We start from the raw sequence: 18,525 nt of genomic DNA on the forward strand, positions 1-18,525 counted from the left end.
ATGGTTATGAGCTAGTGGGTTAGCTACAGCTTCGCTTTTGTCTGCTTAGCAACACAAAGCTAATCAAGGCCTACCATGTGCTCAGCAAGCCATCAGGCCTAACAAACACGCTTTAGCTAGGCTATAGGGCCTTTCACAAACACACATACTAGCAACACAAGGCTAATCTAGGCCTCCACCACGTGTAGTTAGCTACACGAGGCTAAACACAGAGCTAATCCTTTGTTCTGTTTAGATAACATTCTTTTGTTTAGCTACCAACAAGCTAGGCCTCCACCACGTGTAGTTAGCTACACGAGGCTAAACACATGGTCAAGTCCTTCACACTCCCTCTCTCTCTCTCTCTCTCACACACACACACACACACACACACACACACTTCACTGCTTGTATATATTGATTTATCTTTTTATCTTTGTATAATAAATTCATTTATTAAACAAACTGTGTTTATTTGTGTGAACAACATCTGAAGTCCCCAATTTTCTCAAAGAATTCAAAAAGGGTGCAAATGTTATATAATATGGTAAGTGATCTTAATAATTTGGAAATGTACCATAATTTAGCTGTTTGGTAATTTATTATTAAGCACCAGGATTAATGGTATGATTCACTAAATGATTCCCTAAATGATTCATTGAACAATTCCCTAAATGATTCACTAAATGATTCATTGAACGATTCACTGAACGATTCACTTCAAATGAGAGTGATTCTATGGTATGATTCAATTCAAACGAGTCAAATTAAATGATTCAATGGGATTGATTCATTTTAATTATTGACCTTCAAAATTTAATGAGACTGATTTAACGAGATTGATCACTTAATATCAATAATTAACTGATTGCACCCACATATGGGTGAAAGATCTGGATTGCAGGCTGGCCAGTTCAGTACCCAGACCCTTCTTCTACGCAGCCATGATGCTGTAATTGATGCAGTATGTGGTTTGGCATTGTCATGTTGGAAAATGCAAGGTCTTCCCTGAAAGAGACGTCATCTGGATGGGAGCATATGTTGCTCTAGAACCTGGATATACCTTTCAGCATTGATGGTGTCTTTCCAGATGTGTAAGCTGCCCATGCCACACGCACTAATGCAACCCCATACCATCAGAGATGCAGGCTTCTGAACTGAGCGCTGATGATAACTCGGGTCGTCCTTCTCCTCTTTAGTCCGAATGACACGGCGTCCCTGATTTCCATAAAGAACTTCAAATTTTGATTCGTCTGACCACAGAACAGTTTTCCACTTTACCACAGTCCATTTTAAATGAGCCTTGGCCCAGAGAAGACGTCTGTGCTTCTGGATCATGTTTAGATATGGCTTCTTCTTTGAACTGTGGGTGCAATCAGTTAATTATTGAAATTAAGTGATCAATCTCATTAAATCAGTCTCATTAAATTTGAAGGTTAATAATTAAAACGAATCAATCCCATTGAATTGTTTACTTTGACTCCTTTGAATTGAATCATACCATAGAATCAGTCTCATTTGAAGTGAATCATTCAGTGAATCATTTAGTGAATCGTTCAATGAATCATTTAGTGAATCATACCATTAATCCTGGATAAATTACCAAACAGCTAGATTATGGTATATTTCCAAATTACTACAATCACTTACCATATTACATAACTTTTATATGCACCCTTTTGAATTCTTTGAGGGATTGGGGACTTCAGATATTGTTCACACAAGTAAACAGTTTGTTTAATAAATTAATTTATTATACAAAGATAAAAATAAATCAATATATACAAGCAGTGAGGTGTGTGTGTGTGTGTGTGTGTATGAAGGACTTGACCATGTGTTTAGCCTCGTGTAGCTAACTACACGTGGTGGAGGCCTAGATTAGCCTTGTGTTGCTAGTGTGTGAAAGGCCCTATGGCCTAGCTAAAGTGTGTTTGTTAGGCCTGGTGAGGCCTACTGAGCACGTGTTGCTAAAGACAAAGGGAAGCTATCTAAAGTGTATCAGGCCTGGTCAGGCCTGTTGAGCACGTGTTTTCTCAGTAACAAAAAGATTCCACACTCATTACCAAACTCACTGAAACCTTGATAAGGTCAAAATGTATGATAAGAAAATTAAAGTGTTAGTCAGAGAGAAAAGCATGCACAGCCTATTAAAACAATTGAGAGAACAGAACAATTCAACACTCCGCGTGTCTAACAGTGTAATGAATAAACCTGGGTTTAAATTCACACTTTCAAATAAAAGCAAATTCCTAAGACTATCTTAATTATGCCCAAATGCCAAAATCTTACTTAATCCTGCCTTTAGCAAGATATGAAGATGTTCGCCATTGCAGAGCTTCGCTGTTCATGAAGCACGTGAGCCGCCCGTGTAGAAAGTGCAGAGTCTTCTTGGGTCCAGCAGAGCACTTGCGTGGTTCCCGTGGAAAGCAGAGGACTCTTGGTCCGAACTTCAGCGTTCGTGAGGAAAAGTCTCTGATCAGAATAAGATGCACAGCGCTTTTGAGTTAAAAAGGATTCAATCGCTTCTTAACTTTTAACTGCCTGGGCTGCAGTCGTGACGTCAATTCTAATACGGATAAACCGGTCGTAACTCAGGTTGAGTTTAAAGATCGCGCTATTCTGGACTTTTACCTTGGCCAGTGGTTAGGCACAGAACGCGCTGGATGGTGAATCTCGCAAGAAAGAAGTGTCTTCGGGTTTGCGAGCATCTCTTTATGCGTCTAGACTCCTTGAAATCCATACACGAGAGACAAGGGGCGGAACTTCCGCCCGGACTTATGCCTTCCTGGAGGATGACGTAGATGATCCCGCCCACGTGTGACGTAGGTCACGCGGAAGAGGACTGGGACTTGTAGTCCCCAGAGACAAAATGGCGGCATGATACCTACAGAACTATAGAGTTTTAGCTGGCAACGGCGGATGGCACTGTGAATTGTGTTCACAGATAATGTTCTCTGGAAATATTCCTGAGCCCATTTTGTGATTTCCAATACAGAAGCATGCCTGTATGTGATGCAGTACCGTCTAAGGGCCCGAAGAGCACGGGCACCCAGTATGGTTTTCCGGCCTTGACCCTTACGCACAGAGATTCTTCCAGATTCTCTGAATCTTTTGATGATATGATGCACTGTAGATGATGATATGTTCAAACTCTTTGCAATTTTACACTGTCGAACTCCTTTCTGATATTGCTCCACTATTTGCCAGCGCAGAATTAGGGGGATTGGTGATCCTCTTCCCATCTTTACTTCTGAGGGCCGCTGCCACTCCAAGATGCTCGTTTTATACCCAGTCATGTTAATGACCTATTGCCAATTGACTTAATGAGTTGCAATTTGGTCCTCCAGCTGTTCCTTTTTTGTACCTTTAACTTTTCCAGCCTCTTATTGCCCCTGTCCCAACTTTTTTGAGATGTGTTGCTGTCATGAAATTTCAAATGAGCCAATATTTGGCAAGAAATTTCAAAATGTCTCACTTTCGACATTTGATATGTTGTCTATGTTCTATTGTGAATACAAGATCAGTTTTTGAGATTTGTAAGTTATTGCATTCCGTTTTTATTTAGAATTTGTACTTTGTCCCAACTTTTTTGGAATCGGGGTTGTAATTTTAATCAACAAATTGACATTGAAATTTAGATTTTTTTATTGATTAAAGCAGGGGTGGGCGATATGGCAAAAATGTCATATCACAATTTTTTAACATAAAATCTCGATTTTGATTTTTTATCACGATCTTCCGTCGAAAAAAAACAAAAAAAGGCATTTTGGGGCTACAAACCTTTCTGAACAGAAGCAATTTTGCATGTGCAAACATTGTAAACACACTGATAACACTGATAAAGTGCACTATTGGTTGTGAAGACAACACTAAGTAAACCTCACTCTGATAAAGTAAACCTCACTCTGATAAAGTGCATTCTTAGAATATAAAAAAAGAAAGTAAAATATGAAATGTTGAATAACACACAGTCTTCGGTTATTTTGAAATGATTTAAGTATCAAAACACCAAATAGCTTTTTGAAAATGGTCAAGACTGGTGGTGGGGAGGCTTCTGCATAGCTTTATTGTGGCTGTTTGAATGTTGCTAGCACCAGTCTCTTGTGCTCGAAATGTAGTTTATATTTAAAGAAGCTTCCCCAAACTTGACAGCCAGAGACCTCTGCCCTCTCCCCAAAGAACCAGCGTGGGCACGGCGCGCCAACCTCGGGACGTAATTCGCCACGAGGCGTGCCGCTTAGGTTTCGTTTCTATCCCGGGCTCCAGCCTGACTTTACAGCACCTTGGGACGAAGAGCCACAGTGCTCAGCTTTAGTTTCGTTTTCCCATCGGCGGCTCCAGCCCCACTTTGGACGCCCGTAGCTCGGGCAGGGGAGGAGCCTCCCCAAGCTTAGAATGTGTAGATTCCATTTCTGACAAATTCCGTTTCAGATGCATAATTCCGCGATTTCCGTCCGTTTTCCGCGATCGCGGATTTTCAGTCCCTCTACAGGTTAAGGACGTCTTGCGTCGGCAGGAACCAGCATAGAACGTCAAGTTATTGTACCCAAAGGGAAAAAAAGTTATTGCGCTCATTGGCCAAGGCGATCTATACGATTTCTCCTCTTTGGCAGATCATCTGCGATCTTCTACTCGTTCTTATTCTTAACGATTTTATATAGTCAGATCACACACCCCTAGATTAAAGTATGAACTTTGTTTATAGAGCGTGTAACATGGTAGCAAGGAGTGAGAGAAACTTTTTGTTTGTTTATTTATTTATTTAAAATACTTTAATCGTTATAAACCGAGGATGTTAACCTGAACAAAAAAAAGCATGGAATATCACACGATGGGTGTGTATTAAAAAAAAATCTATGCTGCGTGGTTTTATTTTCATATTACAGCATGGCCCAAAATGCATGATTCCCCTCAAACCATAGTGATTTGCTTGCTATTGCAATTTTGAATTTATTAATGAATGACACATTCAATGTTTAATTTGTTTCTGTTTACATTTAATGTTGCAGAATGTCTGTCATTCTTTCCAGCCACTCCTGTGTTTTATTCTGAGACAAAAAAAAAATGTGGGATGTCGTGTGACTGAGAAACCAGAAAGCACAAAGTCCTCTGTCCTGAAGACTCTTCCATCTTGGGAAACTTACTGACTGATACCTGGGTCTCCTTCCATAAATGTTAAATAAATGTGTCGTAACGTCTTCACCACATTAGAAGATTATAGGTTTTTCCCCCTCTTTCTTCCACCCATTTGTCGTTCAGTGTGGTCACCTGCTAGTATCCACCCACTAGCCAGGTCTCTCTAACCATGTGAGTGAAGGCTAACACGTACTTCCTCCAAGACATGTAAGCCATCAAACTCCTCTTTTTCAATTGCAGCTCATGCTGTGTCACATGATACTGTAGCAAAACACACCTGGAGGACAGTGTTATGTGCTCTGTTCCCCACATGCATGAACTCGCAGAAGATCCCAACCAGCTGTGATTTAATAGGGGACAGAGAGTATGCCCCTCATTATGCCTCTAGAATGGAATGTTCAATAAGAGACAGTGGGTGTGAGAGACAGGAGTCCAAATATACGGATTTCGGGGCATAACAGTGGCGCAGCTCCGGGGTCCTGGATTCGATTTTAAGCTCGGGTTGCTGTCTGTGTGAAGTTTTGCAAGTTCTCCTCCCCGTTGGACTGCGTTGGACTATTTATTTACTTACTTTCTTACTTATTGTGTGGACAGAAGAAGAAGAAACTTTTTATTCGTCACATGCACACTTCAAGCACCGTGAAATTCATCCTCTGCATTTAATCCATCTGAAGCAGTGAGCACACGCGCGCACACACCCAGAGCAGTGGGCAGCCACACCAGAGCGCCCAGGGAGCAGTCAGCGGCCAGGTACCATGCTCAAGGGCACCTCAGCCCAAGGCCGCCCCACGTTAACCTAACTGCATGTCTTTGGATTGTGGGGGAAACCAGAGCACCCGGAGGAAACCCACGCAGACACGGGGAGAACATGCAAACTCCACACAGAAAGGCCCTCGCCGGCCGCTGGGTTCGAACCCAGAACCTTCTTGCTGTGAGGCAACCGTGCTAACCACTACAACTGCAGTTAATTTTGTTTGTACCTGCATGTGATTTTCATAACAAATTTGGGAAATTCTGTTCTCCAGAAGATAAGCAAACAAGTAGCTGAATTTAAAACAACCCTGACCAGGCAAGTCCTAAGAGAATACTGTAAATACGTCATGCAGTGCCACAGTTATGTTAATAAACATTCGTTTTATTTTGCCCTGCAAGCTTCATATCTGACCATTTGTTTACTCCCACAAGGAAGTAAAAAAAAAAAACCTCATACTCGTATCCAGTGCTGGCACAAAATTTGGAAATGCCTAGGAAAAGATCGATTTTGCATACTTAATCTGTGCAAATGACATCAGAATCTGCACTGAAGGCAACTGAAATACATTATGAAGATACAGAGACACCTTTTAACCACAATTTTATACGTTACCCATGAAAATACTAGCAGTTTTGGCCATCGTTGTGTGATAAACATCATAAAAATATTGGAAATAGTATCTTTTTGTTTAGTTTAGCCCCAAAAACCACCTTAATCACTCCTTGTTGGGCAATCCTACCATGATATGCTAATTATTCCACAGGTGAAAACCATTAACTAAATCATGTGGTCTCTACTAATAATTCATTAGAAAAAGTATTTATCCTCTGACTACAGCCAGGCAACAGGCAGAAATGGCATCAGAGAGAAACTACAGAAGAGCAGCGTATTAGGATGAAAGTTTTGTGGGAGGAGGGCCATTCATAATGAGCGATAGCAAAGAAACTGCATGTGACCCACAGTGCTGTCTGGAAATGCCTCAAGCATCACCAGAAGACTGGGAACTTCAAGAACATTTCAGGCAGAGGAAGGAAGAAAAAGTTGACTAAAGCTGATGTCCAGTACCTCAAGACTACATCCCTACGAGAGAGGAAGAAATCCAGCAAGGAACTGGCACAGGACCTCCAAGATGCTACAAGCAAGGATGTCTCCCCACACCTGGTTAGGAAGACGCTCTCAGCAGAAGGCCTCAAAGGTCATGTGTCAGTGCGCAAAACTTTTGTTGAGAGGTGGAAATAAGCAGAAGAGACTGAAAGGGCTGATGACACGAACATGACTATGCAATTTCTTAAATAAACTATACAACATGGCAAACGTTAGATTTCTGTTATAATTACGTGAAAAGAAGCTGTTGTTACGCGAATATCCAACTTTTAGTTGCACAGCGCAAGAAAACTGGGTCCGTGGCTCGCGGCCATGTTGTGACGTCAGCGGAAGAACACGCTGCGGTTCACTGGCTGTTCTACTCAATGGAAATGGTGCATGAAAACGCTGGTGAACTCTCTAGTGCTAGCTCTTCCTCTTCTGGGAGTCTAGAATTGTGTTGATCTCTTCCGAATAGAATCTATGATAGCCTACCCTCTTTACCCTTTGCCTCTCGTTGCTAGGCGGCAGTTACATGAAAGCCGCAAGCTTTCACAAGCAAATACATGACTAATATCACGCCGACTTTATGATTACATTTATGATTATCATGTAGAATCTATAGCTCTACATACCTTTATCTTATGTCGTTTCACAACACATGTTCTGACAGGAGGACTGTCTTTGGAGGAGTCGCTGGAATACTGTAGGCAGTATTGCCAGATACTGTTCAAAACCCACCAAAATGCACTTGAAACCGCCCAACTGGGCGGGAAACCTCCCAATCTGGCAACACTGACTGTAGGCACTGCTGATGGTAGTGACACACGTTTGTGCTGAACTGAACACCCAAGAGATTCTTTTAAGCTGGGAAGGGTGTCAAAACAATCCAAATTGAAGTGTTCAGAGCACAGGACGGATGTTGGTGAGTGCGCCTGACTTGCTTAACCCACTTCGCATGCACCTCGGGATCTCTGGGAAACTTGAATAAACTCGTAGGCTGGTGCGTGGAGCGCTGGGGGCGGGGTTCAGCCGCACTGGCTGTCACAGGTGCACCTGAAGCCGTTTCATATTAATTGGCGGATGAGGGTGTCTCAGTCCATAAATTGCAGTGTTTTTGTGTGGTCGTAGTATTTTGCTGAATACTTGTATTCTCATCCGATTACCTTCTGCTCACAGACTGATTTATTTAATTAAGCACGTAGCACTTTGCATCTGCTGTCTGGTTTGCCTGTTTATGTATTTTTTTTTTTTTTTATCTGGCTCTAATTATGTTTTTATTGATGACTTTGTAAAAATAAAATATTTTCTTAACATTTATCCTCCTGGTTTGTTTCCCTGATTTCCGTGTCACTAGTTGCCCATAGAACCTGTGGTGGCATTTATAGCCACTGGTATAAATTGGGTCTCTTTACAAACTTACCCCATCCTTGTGGGTTTTGGAGCAAAAGCCAGCAACACAACGCGAAGGCATAATAACTATATATATATGTATAATAATAATACACGGGCGGAGATAGAGGGTGGGACGGGTGGGATTCGTCCCACCCAGATTTAAATTCACCTTGTTCGGTCCCCCCCACTTATTGGGAGGAAAAAACGTCTATGCTGTCTTTCTTTGCATAAGGCAAACCTCATGGAAAAATCAAAAGACTAATTACCATTCGGTTTATTGAGGTGCACAGCAGTATATACATAGTTGCAACAACTCACATAAAACAAAACAGACTGATATTCGGTTGGTTGAGCTGCGCAGACTGCACAGGTTGCGAGCTCGAGCTTGATCGCTATGGTTACCCACAACAAGTTTGACAGGCATATCGGGGTTGGGTTTGCTGGCAGCTTTGTCCCCCCCCCCAGTTCAAAAAACGTATCTGCGCCCCTGTAATAATACTAATGACAAACTGAACACCTGTCGCATCAACAACAAACTGGTAAGTGAGGAGGAAGGTTCTTTCACTGACGTCATATAGCCCCTCCTCCTCCTTCGTCTCCTGGGTGCTGCAGCCCCGTCAAATTTGCCCAAATAGCCGCATTTTTTATCATAACTTGTAAAATAGGCTCCTTCGTGAATTAATATATGGATCATCGGGAATTACTTTTTATGTTATAAAATATTGCCAAAGATGTCAAAAACGTGACATCAGCCCTTTAACTGGGCAAAAATTCACAGGAGTTGGACTTCTGAGCAGTGGAAAAGGGTGATGTTCTCAGATGAGAAGAAATTTTGAATTATTTGGCAACGCTATGCAACAGTAAGTCAGGTGCAGAAAGGGAGAAAGATACAAGGCAAACTGTATTTTTCCCACAGTAAAACATGGCGGATGGGTCCTGCAAGTATGGGGAGCCATCACCTACAATGGAGTTGGCCATCTCTACAAAATAGATGGGACCCTCACTGCTGACAAGTACAGACAAATCCTTATCCATCATGCTGTGCCTTCTGGAAGAGCTCTCATTGGCAACAACTTTATCTTCCAGCAAGATAATGATCCAAGACACACAGCTGGGATGGTTAAACAGTATTTACAAAACAAAGAACAAGATGGCAGCTTGGCAATTCTTGATTGGCCAGCCCAAAGTCCTGACATGAATATAATTGAGCAAGTCTGGAACTACATGGAGCGAGAGAAGGTGAAAAGGGCTCCTTCAAACCTGCCACAGCTCTGGGAAGTGTTGCAAGACATATGGAGATCAATTCCACTTGATTTTATTCATAAACTTTATGATAGCATGCCTGATCGTGTCAGTGCACTTCAGTGTCAAGGGGTTCCATACCAAATATTGATAATATTTTAGAATGATTTACTCTGGTTACTTGTAACATTTGTTTGTTATGATGAAAATGTTTAGTTTGTTAAGAGAACTTGAGAACAAAAGGTCAAATTGTGGCGTTTTGTCATTTTGGTAGGTGTTTCCATATTTTTTGCCAATAGTGGTACTTTGTTGTGTCCTGTTTGATCCCAGTCCTGATGGACACCTAGTCTCAACCAGATGCTCAGTGAACCTTATTCGCAAGCTTTCTTAGGATAATCTTTAATAGTAGGGTTAGGGTTATAATAATAATGTACCGTATATGGTCTTAGATAGACACACACAGATTGCACACACATTTGGGCCTCATTTCTTCCTGTTGTGTTTTCTCTATTCCTAGACTGTGAAGTTTGCAAATCCTTCTTCCTCAAAAAATGTGAGGTTCATGGACCACCCCTCTTCATCCCCGATACTCCTGTTCCCATGGGAGTCCCTGACCGAGCCAGACAAACACTTCCTCCTGGGCTAGAAATCCAGAAGTCCAGTATTCCTGATGCAGGCCTGGGAGTGTTTAATAAGGGGGAGACTGTTCCAGTAGGTGCACACTTCGGCCCCTGCCAGGGAGAGTTGGTGAACCGAGAGGAAGCCAAGAACAGTGGAGACTCCTCGGTTGTGAGTTTGTCATAAATTTTATTATAAAGATTGTATATTTTAATGTAACAAAATATGATGACTAGATGAAGGTAGCTCCAATTAATATCAATTTCTTCTTGCAGATGATATGTGGAGTAGTGGTGTAAATCACAAGTTTGAGCACAATGCGGTCCGACATCGGTTCTTTTAGCCAGTGTGGTGGAACTTGCCTGTTAATAAAAATACTAGTAACACCTCAGTGCTCAAGTTGTCTGTGTCTATGCGTCAGCCCTGTGATGACCTGGCGACTTGTCCAGGGTGTACCCACCTTTCGCCCGTAGTCAGCTGGGATAGGCTCCAGCTTGCCTGCGACCCTGTAGAACAGGATAAAGCGGCTAGAGATAATGAGATGAGATGAGACTGTACTTTTTCGTTAAAAATGTTTGTAGGTAGTCACTTTTACTTTTTTTTTTATCTAAATGGCCTTTAATTCCATTTTGAAAATAAATTTGGCTCCAGGGAGGAGGATTATTATTGTAGCGACCAGAAAAGGCAGTCGCTTTAGTTGTTGCCAGTTCCACGGACCCTTGCCAGAGTGCAAAGGCTCATGGGGCTGTTAATGTTAAAGCTTGGAGAACATTAGGGGCTAAATAGCAATGAGCCACCTTGACCAAGACTCCTGCAGTAATTGACCACCTCTGTCTAGTATTTCTGAAAGGCATGTATCTTGTAGTAAAATAAAACAACATCTAGAACCATGTTATGTACAGAGCATAGGACGTCATATAAGTCAATCAGTCCCTATCCCAGTCCACCATCCCACCCTGCCTGAAGTCCTCTACCATCTTCCATTGCCAAAAAAAGACCATTATCAGCCTGAATGACCACTGACCAGTGGTACTTACTCCCGTCATCATGAAGCGCTTTGAGCAACTGGTTCAGACTTGCATCATCTCAAGTCCCCCACCCATGTTAGACACCAGTATACTTGTAGAGCTAATGGGTCTACAGAGGACGCCATAGCAACAGCTCTCCACACTGCCCTCACTCACCTTGAGCAGCAGGAGAGCTATGCTAGGCTGTTCTTTGTGGACTTTAGCTCAGCATTCAACACCATTCTCCCTCACAGACTGGTGTCCAACCTGACAGACCTGAGACTGTCTTAATCCATCTGCCTCTGGATAAAGGGACTTCCTGTCTGATTGCCTCAGCAATGGCTCCCCACTCTTCACCCTCTAGTCAAGTCAAGTTTATTTGTATAGCGCTTTTAACAATAGACATTGTTGCAAAGCAGCTTTACAGAATTTGAAGGACTTAAAACAGGAGCTAATTTTATCCCTAATCTATCCCCAATGAGCAAACCTGTGGCAACGGTGGCAAGGAAAAACTCCCTCAGACGACATGAGAGAGAAACCTCGAGAGGAACCAGACTCAAAAGGGAATCCATCCTCATTTGGGTGATAAGAGACAATGTGATTCTCATCTCATCTCATTATCTCTAGCCACTTTATCCTGTTCTACAGGGTCGCAGGCAAGCTGGGGCCTATCCCAGCTGACTACGGGCGAAAGGCGGGGTACACCCTGGACAAGTCGCCAGGTCATCACAGGGCTGACACATAGACACAGACAATAATTCACACTTATATTCACACCTACGGCCAATTTAGAGTCACCAGTTAACCTAACCTGCATGTCTTTGGACTGTGGGGGAAACCGGAGCACCCGGAGGAAACCCACGCGGACACGGGGAGAACATACAAACTCCGCACAGAAAGGCCCTCGCCGGCCCCGTGACTCGAACCCAGGACCTTCTTGCTGTGAGGCGACAGCGCTAACCACTACACCACCGTGCCGCCACAATGTGATTCTAACATTTTTAACATTAAATCAGTTTTGTTGATGTTCTAACTCTTCATTGATGGAAACTTGAGTGCAAAACTGTTCATGACAACTGCAGTCCTAAAGTTAGCAAGTCAGCTGTAGTCCTCAGCCATAAAAGCATTACTGTAAGAGTCCAGAGCATCTTCCAAGTGTGACTTTCAACTGTCCATATGGGGCCATCCTCCACAGGAGTGACGTGATGAGACTCCAACCAGATGTAGGGTATCAGAATGGATCAGGCCGGTCTGAGGAGCAGAAGAGGTCAGGATTGCCATGTAACTCAGAGGGACAGATGGGGGGAGGGGGAGAGAAAGAGAGAAAACACAGGTTGTTGGGTATGCCCAATGTCAACTGATGAGTAGGAACAGTATACATTTTGCACTGAGTACAAGCAGGGACTCCGGCAACTAACTATGACAGCATAACTAAAAGGGGAGAGCCAGAATGTAGCACAGGCATGAGGGAGCCCCGGGCCATAAAGCAGCAGCCACTACAGGATCAACAAACTCGAGCGAGCAAGTGAGTGGGGAACTGACAGCATCCATACATCCCAGTTTACCAAAACACCTTGTCTGAGGACCCTCCAGATCTACTCCTTTCCCTCATAAACACTCTTAACAAAAGGCTTGGCTAAACAGATATGCGTTCAGCCTTGACTTCAACATGGACTGTTTCTGATTCCCGAACACTACTTGGAAGGCTGTTCCATAACTGTGGAGCTTTGTAAGAAAAGGCTCTGCCCCCTGATGTAGCCTTCACTATACAAGGTACCAGCAGATAGCCTGCACCTTTTGATCCAAGTAGGCGTGGTGGGTCACAGAGGAGCAGAAGTTCACTCAGGTACTGTGGTGCGAGACCATTCAGTGCTTTCAAGGTCAAGAATAGTATTTTACAATCAATGTGAAATTTGATTGGGAGCCAATGCAGTGTGGATAAGACAGGGGTGATGGGGTCATATTTTCTAGTTCTAGTAAGGACTCTTGCTGCTGCATTTTGAACTAACTGGAGCTTGTTTATGCACTTATTGGAACATCCAGACAGTAAGGCATTACAATAATCCAACCTGGAGGTAACAAAAGCATGAACTAATTTTTCTGCATCATGTAGTGACATTGAATTTCTTCTCTTAGAAATATTTCTGAGATGAAAGAAAGCTAACCGGGTAATGTTATTGATGTGAGTTTCGAATGAAAGTCCGGGGTCAATAATCACTCCGAGGTCTTTTACTGCTGCACGTGAAGAAACAGAAAGGCCATCCAGAGTTACTGTGGAATCAGAAAACTTACTTCTAGCTGCATGTGGTCATAGTATAAGTACTTCAGTCTTGTCAGAGTTAAGCAGAAGGAAGTTAATAAGCATCCAGTGTCTAATGTCCTTCACACATTCCTCAGTTCTATTAAGCTGGTGTCTCTCATCAGGTTTTGTAGAAACATACAACTATGTTTCATCAGCATAACAGTGGAAACTAATATCATGTTTATGAATAATATCACCCAGAGGTTATATATATATATATATATATATATATATATATATATATATATATATATATATATATATATATATATATCAGGGCTTTACATTAACTTTTTTGCTCACCGGTATAGGTACAGTCTGCCATTTTGTGTCTAAGAACTACAACTCCCAGCCCTCTTCCGCGTGACCATCTACGTCAGTCGGCCATGCGTGCATAAGACAAAGAGGAATGCTCCCCTCTTTCTCTTTCCGTCGGGACCACCGGTCTGCAGGCATAAAGAGAAACTCGCTCCGCGAGTTAATCTAAAACCCGGGAACATCTCACTTTGCAAAGATCTACCATCCAGCGCGTTCTGTGTTCACCTCTGACCAAGGTAAAAATCCAGAATAGCGCGATCTTTAAACTCAACCTGAGTTACAGCCGGCATTCGTATTAAAGTGATGTCACGACTGCCGTTTAAACGCAGTTTTTAATCCAGCGATCAGATTCCTTCTAAAAAGCACTGTGCAGATTATTTCTGGAGACTTTTCCTCACGAACGCTGAAGTTCGGACCAAGAACCCTCTTTTCATCACGTCGGACCTGAGTGCTCCGTCGGACCAGAAAGCTCTCTCTCTCTCTCTGCGCCTCTACAGAAGCTTCCCCACAACGAATATCTCTCCATATCTTGCTAAAAGAATGTTCAGTAAGATTTTGGCATAATTTTGGGCATAGTCAGCTTAATCATAATCTTAATCATAATTAAACTAGTCTAGGAATTAGTTTTATGAAGTAGTGTGAACTTTAACTCATGAACTGTTTATCTGTTACACTGAAAACACTTAGCGTGTTGAATTGTTTTTGTTTAATATCAATTAATGTGCATGTTGTCTTCTCTTATTCCTTTTACTAAAATCCTAAATCTCCTTAACACACATTTTGACCTTATCAAGGTTTCAGTTGATTCAGTACTGTATAAGTTGGTGAAATTAGCCTATGGTTAATTTCTTTTGGCTCATTAGCGTCCAAAGCTAATTCTCTTGTTCCATTAGCTTCTAGGGCTAATTGTGTTGTCTCCAGGGATCACAAGGCATTCACCACGTGTACTTAGCAACACAAAGCTAAGGGAGACTTAGCATAGCAACAAGCTAGAGCTAACACACTTTTCTTTGTCTCCACACGTGTGGTAGCCCTTCCCCCCACACTCGCACATACCAACACAATCAGATAACATTCCAAAGCTTTATAGCTCTCACAATCAGATAACATTCCAAAGCTTTATAGCTCTCACACACACACACACACACCCTTGCTCTCCCTTTCTCAGACACACACAAACACACATCACACATAAATACACATATATATATTATATACACTACCTCACGGTTTTTCCAACTGATTATTATTTTTATCTTTGTTATAATAAATTCATTTATTAAACAACCTGTGTGTATTCATTTGTTGTGCAAGAATATTCTCTGAAGTCCCCAATCTCTCAAAGAATTCAAAAAGGTGCATATCAGTTATGTAAATGGTAAGTGATTGTAATAATTTAATGATATACCATCATTTAGCTGTTTGGTGATTATTATTGAACGCTAAGATTAATGGTATGATTCAGTGATTCACTACTTTGAATGATTCACTGATTCGATTCATTTGAACGATTCACTGAACGGTTCACTTGAATAATTCGAGTGATTCACTTCAAGCGATTCAAATGAGTGATTCTTTTTAATTATTAACCTTCAAATTTAATGAGACTGATTTAATGAGATCACTTAATAATTAAACAAATGCACCTACAGTAATTGGTGCCTCGTGTGAGGAAAATTGGTTTGTTGACTTCTTGAAATATTGTTGCAACAACGAATAAACTATCAGTTTAATTCAGTAACTGCTAAGGTATATCCCCAGGTGTGTTAAAACGGTTAACAGTAGTGTGATAACCATATCACAAATACTCATAACCTATTCAACTTAGGATAAGAGAGCATTTCCAAACAAACCTTTTTAATTAATTACATAGTTAATGTTAATTAATGAAGATTAATTAATAATTAACTCATTGATTAATAAATTATCCAACATCCAGCCTAAACAAAATGGCATCCTCTCGTGTCTCAGGAATTGAAGACAACGTTCAAGACGTGTCTCTCTTTGAGGTCATCGCAGACCTCATTCACTGCTCTGACTCCGAAAGGGCAAGCATTAAGGACATGAGTAGGCGTGAATGCCAAATTAATATAATCAATTCAATAAAACATATGAGAGATCCAAAGAAAACTATTAGTGTCCAAGAGGTACTAGGTAAGCTATTTCTTTTACACTTCCAGGATACTGATCTAGAGATCAGATCCCTCCGTGGAGAGGTTGACAGGCTGACCACCAGCAACGCCGAGCTGGCAGCCAATGTCAGTGATTTTACATAGGGAGTGTAGTCTCTTGAAGAACTCCCTTGATGGCGCCAAAAGGCTAGAGAAAGCCGAAATGGCTGCCGAAAGGGCTGCTGAGGAGCAGATCCCCCAAGAAGAGCGTGTGGGACATGAAAGACCCCCAACAATGCGCCGAAGCTCAGAGTGGGAAGCGGCGTCCGAACCGGACACCGTGGATTATCTGGCTGAGCACCAGACATCCCGCCAAGCTCCATCAACTCGCTACACGACCCCGTCGTCGCTTAGCCAAGATGGAGCCACCCTGCGCTCATCCCGAGCCCAGGTCCGTAGCACACCCAGGTCAGTGCGCTACAGTTTCCCTGATCCATCTTCAGGTGAATCAGACTACGCATCTCGTGTGAAACGGGAGCGATTCCAGAGTAGCTCAGACAGTGAGTACTCAGGAGAGCGAAGGAGGTCGCACAAGGACGTGCACCAAACCCTCCGCATACGGCAAATTGACCTACTTGCCCAAGATATCGAGCGATTCGATCCCGATAATAAAAGAACCAACGTAAATGATTATTTACGAGAAATTGACCGATGCCTAATAGACCTACCGAAAGCCACAACGCGAGAAAAACTCAAACTGATCTGGAAGACCTCCAGTAGCAGCGTCCGTGCCTTTTTAGAGACACTACCACCAAACGTTCGCGATAGTTACTCAAAACTTCGCAATTACATGAGAAAAGAATATGCGCCGTACATGGATGAAACCTCCGCGACATTGTGTGCTATACAAATCAAACAAAAACGGTCTGAGGTGCCTCGTGAATATTATAGATGGCTACGTACTGCCTATTTCCAGGGTAGTAGCGCACCAGGCTTGGAAGAAGATAGAGGTTTCAAATCCCTCTTCTTGTATAACCTCCACCCAAGCGTGCGGACCCATGTCACACTGACGTGTCAACAAGGTTTCTACTCGATGAGGGAAACTAGGCGACTAGCCCAAATGACCTGGGAGACCATCGTCAAAACCGCAAACGGAAACGATGATGAACCCAGAGTCCTTAGTTTTCAGGGTGAGGACAAGCCCCCGCTAACCTTAGAAGAAGGTGAAGCTCCAAAAGGGGGACCCACCTGGAGAAACTACAGTCCAAACCGCCCCTTGCCGAACCATCACCAAGGTGAGTGGGAGAATCGGCAAGGTAAGGCCAGGAGAGACCGATGGAAAGGCCACAGTGACCATGACAACCGCTCATCAGATGAGAATGGTCACAAGGAACAAAACGGTTGGCGACAAGACCATCACCCCCGCTCTGGCCAGAGATGGCAGGAGCGTTCCAACCGTAGCTACCCACGTAGGGTAGAGGTGACCGAGACAGTGACTCGGACCAATCTGATGAGTCCCACTCAGAGCTGGACTCTTTGAAGGCCTGCTTGGCTGAATTTAGAAGACTGTTACAGGAACAGTCAAACTCCTCAACAGATAAAACAAAAGAGCTCGAGAAAAATGACAAAAGCAATCCGTTAGCATGACTAGTCCAGGAACCACGGGTATATCTCGTGAAAGGGGGAGGAGATCCCTCTGAAACAGCAGGCGAAGGTCAGGATGTAGGGCCCCCCTGGTGGCGAAGGCAAACACACAAAACGCGCCTCTCACGTGCGCTAAAGCCTTCATCACCATTTCTCAGACACGGCTCTCACAAAGCGACCCAATCCCAACCAAGCCCTGCAACATAAACTTAGTCAGCTTTACACAAAACAAAACCCCACAGTCGTTGGATCCTACAAAATATGCACAAACCCGTTGCGATGAGATTAGTGCGAACAGCGATCAACCAAGTGCCACGCGAGATCAAATTTCCGATGAACTTCAGTTCATGTCTTTTGCACACCGAGTCCGATGTCGAAACACCTGACATCGCGACTCCCCCTAGTGGCAAAAATCTCCCTCTATCCATCAACTCAGACAGACACCCATTTCACTGCTGGTGTAATGACTGTGCTGTGGAACATGTTAGGCGTCGAGGCGAAATTCCATATCGCGTACCACCCTCAGTTCTCTGGTCAGGCTGAACGAGCCATTCAAACCATTGTGAGCATGCTGCAAAAGTATGTCACAAACCATGGTGAAAATTGGGACGTGAAACTTCTCTTGGTGCTAAGGGCCATTCGGTCCACCCCTCATTGCGCCACTGAAGTCACACCCTTTGGGATGATGACTGGGCGAGAGACGGTTCTTCCCCCGCATCTCCTATACAAACCAGAGGCCATGAGCGTCGCGATTGCATACACCGCACATCAACATGTCGCCGACCTATGACGCCACCTACAGTCAACCTTTACGGGTGCCCAAAAGAATCTCGATTCGAGCATAAAGGGACAAAAAGCCTACCACGCCCGAATCTCAAAGTTCCTACCACCTTGGTCGAGACCTTTCGATCATGGGAAAACCGTTCCCCGTCGCGT

The 18,525-nt window shown here is 43.1% G+C and overlaps 1 pseudogene; it reads left to right on the forward strand.

Moving 5' to 3' along the window:
* Positions 1–10,112: 10,112 nt before the first annotated feature.
* LOC132887259 (zinc finger protein 883-like) overlaps positions 10,113–18,525 on the forward strand; it is a 57,159-nt pseudogene continuing 48,746 nt past the window's right edge.

Source organism: Neoarius graeffei, chromosome 5 (genome assembly GCF_027579695.1).
Source record: "Neoarius graeffei isolate fNeoGra1 chromosome 5, fNeoGra1.pri, whole genome shotgun sequence".
Lineage (NCBI taxonomy): Eukaryota > Metazoa > Chordata > Actinopteri > Siluriformes > Ariidae > Neoarius > Neoarius graeffei.